Genomic DNA, 5558 nt, shown 5'->3' on the forward strand with positions numbered 1-5558 from the left:
ATTGCTTCTCGGCCTTTTGGCTAAGATCAAGTGTAGAAACAAACTCTTATATGTTAGAAATTTGAAAATGTTATTAGTCCGTGAATTTAATAATCTTGTTCTGTTAGCATTAACCAATACAATTAGATAGACATAAAAACTAAATGTATAAATGCTGGAAAAAAGGAAATAAAATGTTAATAATTGTACTAAATATGATTATACACCAAAAAAAATCAGTCATAATGCTTTTTATCCATAGCAACATGATTAGCAAGTTTATGAATTACCAAATTGTTATTTAAAAATCAGTAATTTTAACATATTCAAAGGACAATCTGTTGGAAAACATGATGTGATAAAAAGGTCCTACTTATAATACTAACAAAATAGAATCTGACATATGGAGGAAATTTGAGTTGCATCTGACAATTATAAGATGTCCCTGTAAAGCCTTTTGTTGTCTAATAAATTTACTATCTTATTAAATATAAATGTCACCTTTTTTTAGTAACAAAGGAGAATTTTTCACGAAGAGGCTACTTTTTTATTGATAATTCACCCTCTACATACATAATAGTATTGCACAAATGATAAGCGAATCAACAATTATATTAATGATACAAACTTGGGAGCATTTATGTAAAACTACCACTCTAGGTTCTGGTGCATTTTGTGCCAGGTACTTTAGTAAATAAAAACAAACATAAAAGAATTCAGCTATTCAAATTCATGAGAATCAGATTTCAAGAAAAATATACATGTCATCTCACAGAATACTTACCATGTCAAACCTAGGAAAATCAGTAACTAAGTGACAAGAGGGATACTTTAAAAGAAATGCTGATGTTAAAAATGTTAGGTTAAAATATTGTTTAAAAGCTTGAGCAGGCTTGGGGCCTGTAGCTCAGTGGCTAGGGCGCCAGCCACATACATCGGAACTGGCCAGTTCCAACCCAGCCCTAGGCCTGCCAAACAACAATGACAACTACAGCAAAAAAATAGCTGGGTGTTGTGGCAGGCATCTGTAGTCCCAGCTACTCGGGAGGCTGAGGCAAGAGAATCGCCATAACCCAAGAGTTTGAGGTTGCTGTGAGCTGTGATTTGACAGCACTATACCTAGGGCGACATAGTGAGACTCTACCTCAAAAAAAAAAAAAAAGAAAAGAAAAGACCCCATGTTCTCCTTCACAATTATGACTACATTCCCAGTAAAGAAAGAAACCCTACCCTGCACTTAACTCTCTTGTATTCTTTCTTTTAGAACCAGTTTTATTGGATGTGCTTTCCTGGGCACCTATTAATCTGTTCATGAAGTGAATTGATCTCTGCTGAATGGCTGGAATGTGCATCTCCTCCCGCATCTTTCCCGATTAGATTGGTGACTCCTAAAATTCAGAGGCAGGAAGTCCTGGCTGCCTGTCGTAATGTGGTGGTGCATTATTTTTTCACCCAATTTTGGCATGGCCTGTCTACATTTTTATCAAAAATTTCATCATCGGGTATAAATTTGTGTGCCCTTTAACATTACTGAGCAAAAGATTTTCTTTAACTATAGTGATGGTAGTAGCAAAAGGTGAGGAATCTTCATCCACCTGCTTTTAAATCATTTTTATTTGCCATCCTAAATGGGATCTCATGCTGACTTTAAATGGGATCTCATGCTGACTTTGATTCTTTAACTTGAAAGTCTTAAAAGGCATCTATTTAGCCCACCCACTTGGTTGTATATATGAGGAGACCAAACACCAGGGAGGCCTACGGGCTTTTGCCTACCCTCAGGAATGAGTGGGAACTCCACCACTTTTCCCTACCTAATAGTGACATTACTCTCAGGCAATTTGTTAAGGTAAATAAAGATCTGGCTTCTTTTCTGGTCAAAATACTGATAGAATTTCTTTTTGTTGCAGTTTGGCTGGGGACGGGTTAGAACCCACTACCCTCAGTATATGGAGCCAGCGTCCTACTCACTGAGCCCCAGGCACCGCCCCTGATAGAATTTCTTTTTAATTTGATAAAGATCATATTAGTTTTATTTTGAGTGAGAAGAATCTTATTCTAAAAGATAAATAATCCAAAGAGAGTGATGTCATTTTATTTTCTGTTCCCTACAGAGAATTCAAATATCACTTCTTCCTGCATTTAACACATTGACTCCATTTTCAAAATGCGTTGCTTTATTTTCCTTACAAGGTAGCCACACATTAAGCAAGTGTCAGTCACATAATTTCTTCAGTAAGCCCCAAGGCTTCCATGAATGTTGCTGGATCTCATAGCCAGAGGAGTCCTGAGGTTTCAGATATTAAAGCTTTTCCCACAGCCACAAGTTCCTTAGATGTTCAGTTATTGAATACAAACTTGATGGATAATTTGTCTTCAATATACTCCATTTCTGTTCCTGAAAGTGTTAGCTGTGCTTTCTTTTCTTTGTTTTTTTTTTTTTTTTTTGAGACAGAGCCTCAAGCTGTCACCCTGGGTAGAGTGCTATGGCATCACGGCTCACGGCAACCTCCAACTCCTGGGCTCAAGCGATTCTCCTGCCTGCACCTCCCCAGTAGCTGGGATTACAGGTGCCCAACACACCGCCCAGTGATTTTTTATTGCAGCCATCATTATTGTTTGGCGGGCCCAGGCTGGATTCCAACTTGCCAGCTCAGATGTATGTGGCTGGTGCCTTAGCCACTTGAGCCTCAGGCACCGAGCCTGTGTTTTCTTTTTGATGACTACTTTAACTCCATCTGGAACAACTTCTTCATCAGAATCTCCTTTTGTTTTTGTATATTCTAGGGTAAGAGAGGCCATTACAGCCTCTGGTTCAGACACTGACTTTCACACCTATATGCTCAGGCTGATCTTTAAGAAGTTGTTTTAGACTTGGCACCTGTAGGTCAGCGGCTAGGGTGCCAGCCACATACACCGGAACTGGCGGGTTTGAATCCAGCCCAGGCCTCCAAACAACAATGACAACTACAACCAAAAAATAGCTGGGCGTTGAGGCGGGTGCCTGTAGTCCCAACTACTTGGGAGGCTGAGGCAAGAGAATCGCTTAAGCCCAAGAGTTTGAGGTTGCTGTGAGCTGTGACATCACAGCACTCTACCGAGGGCAACAGCTTGAGACACTGTCTCAAAAAAAAAAAAGAAGTTGTTTTATCTTTAGGCCACCGTCTTAGCTGTGAGCAAGCAGAAGCTGCAGCCCACACTGGCTGCTCCTACCCTGACGCCTGAAGCAGTTCACAGCTAAGACGGTGGCCTACACTAAGGCAACTGACATCTTTACTATGCTGGTGCTTCCAGCAGGAGCTCCGCAACCTCAGCCGCTCCATGGACAGGGCGGGTACACTAACCTAAAGGAGACTATTAATGCGTGTTAAGAAGAGAGTTTTTTTCTCTCAGGATCTTCTGTTTCCTAAAGAACAGAAAATTCCATTACACTACTAATCATGATGGCATTAAATGGCAACACCTGGTCCAGTATTCAGGACAGAAACTGGAGCTCAGAGAGCTTAGAAAGCTCCAACTCTGATATTAGAGCAATAAATATTATTGGAAAGCTTAGCACCTTAGTAAGTCTATAGTGAGTCAAGATTTATGTAGCTTCACTTTGTACCTAATATTTCTATATTCTGTTGGATATGAAAGGGAACTAAGGGAGAAAGAATATAAGTAGTCCCCAAGTTACAAACATTCAACTTATATACCACTCGGACTTATGAAAGGAGGCTATTACATTAAGTCCCCGAGTTACAAACATCTGACTGACATACAACTTGCATTTACAAATAGAGAGTATTACAGGTAATAGGTAAATGTACCTGTTCCAACGTACATACAAATTCACCTTGAGAACAAACCTACAGAGCCTATCTCATTCGTAACCCAGGGGCTACCTGTACCATATAAGAGTCATAATAAAAGATTGACTTGGTGATATTCACGTGTGTGTACACATAAAAACTTATAAATACATGTAAAATATTGTATAAGTTTTGATTGGCTTTATGCTTATGAAACATATCCTTTGCAGAATGATATTAATCATCTCTTTATTGTGGAATGGGAGACAAGGTGCAAGAAATGAAAAAGGAAAAAGAGGGCGGCACCTGTGGCTCAGTCGGTAAGGCGCAGGCCCCATATACTGAGGGTGGCGGGTTCAAACCTGGCCCCAGCTAAACTGCAACCAAAAAATAGCTGGGCCTTGTGGTGGGCGCCTGTAGTCCCAGCTACTCGGGAGGCTGAGGCAAGAGAATCACTTAAGCCCAGGAGTTGGAGGTTGCTGTGAGCTGTGTGATGCCATGGCGCTCTACCCGAGGGCCATAAAGTGAGACTCTGTCTCTACAAAAAAAAGAAAAAGGAAAAAGATATTGAAAGGAGATGGGAGAAAATAAAGAGGGAAGAAGGGGAAATACAGAAATTAAAGAAGGGAAAGAGGAAAAGAATCCATTTACAGACAGCATATCACACTCAAATACCTATAGATGATAGATCTTAATAAAATAAATTAGACCAGGTGAAACAACTTCCAAAATAAATTGTAACTAATGAATTTTATAATTCAAATTGATCAATAGGACTTTTTTGTTATTCATTCATTTTTTTAAATTTTGAACCAAAAACATGTGTTTTCTTCTCCACAGTGATATCAATATCAGGGCCTATATTTAATTTTACAACACTGCATTTCAGAATTTAGCCTGGTGTGGTAGTTTTGTCAGATTCAAGATGTTAAACAGAAATAAATTTCTCCAATTGAAAAGCTGAGTTTCCATATCTAAAGAATTTTTTTTTTTCTTTTTTTTTTTTTGGCCGGGGCTAGGTTTGAACCAGCCACCTCCGGCATATGGGACCGGCGCCCTACTCCTTGAGCCACAGGCACCGCCCCTCTAAAGAATTTTTTATGAAACAAACTTATTCACAAATTTTTTTACGAAAAGATAAATTTATATGCCAAAAAAAGACATTTAAACAAGTGGATTCAATCCAAAATCCAGCTAGTTTTTTTGGTCGATATTACTAAATATTAATTGATTGCAAAATCTATATGCAAATGCAAAGAATAAGAAGAAAGTTGGATGATTTGAACAAGCTTCTTCAAGACATACTATTAAGTTACTATAATCCAAGCAGTATGGAATTGTGGTAAGAATGGACACATAGGTCAATGAATCAAAGTAAAGTCCAAAAATAGTCTCACACCTTTGTCAATTGAATTTGGTAAAAGCATGAGGATAATTCAAGGAGAAAAGAATTTTTTTTTTTTTTTTTGTGGAGACAGTCTCACTTTACTGCCCTTGGTAAAGTGCCATGACGTCACAGGACTCACAGCAACCTCCAGCTCTTGGGTTTACGCGATTCTCTTGCCTCAGCCTCCCGAGCAGCTGGGACTTTTAAGTGGAACATCTATATACACTTATTTTAACAATGAACCATGACTCATACCTCATACTAGATTCAAAATTACTTAGAGCTGGATCAAAAACTTAAACAGAAAAGGTAAAATTGTGAAGCATACAGAAAAAAACCATAGAATATCTCTAATTTGCAGTAGAGAACTATTTCTTAGGTCATCATAAGCACTAATT

At 38.6% G+C, this 5558-nt stretch overlaps 1 pseudogene; it reads left to right on the forward strand.

The window, feature by feature from the left end:
* LOC128594959 (uncharacterized) lies at positions 1-137 on the forward strand (annotated as a pseudogene).
* The last annotated feature ends 5421 nt before the right edge of the window (positions 138-5558 follow it).

This window comes from Nycticebus coucang, chromosome 9 (genome assembly GCF_027406575.1).
Source record: "Nycticebus coucang isolate mNycCou1 chromosome 9, mNycCou1.pri, whole genome shotgun sequence".
Taxonomy (NCBI): domain Eukaryota; kingdom Metazoa; phylum Chordata; class Mammalia; order Primates; family Lorisidae; genus Nycticebus; species Nycticebus coucang.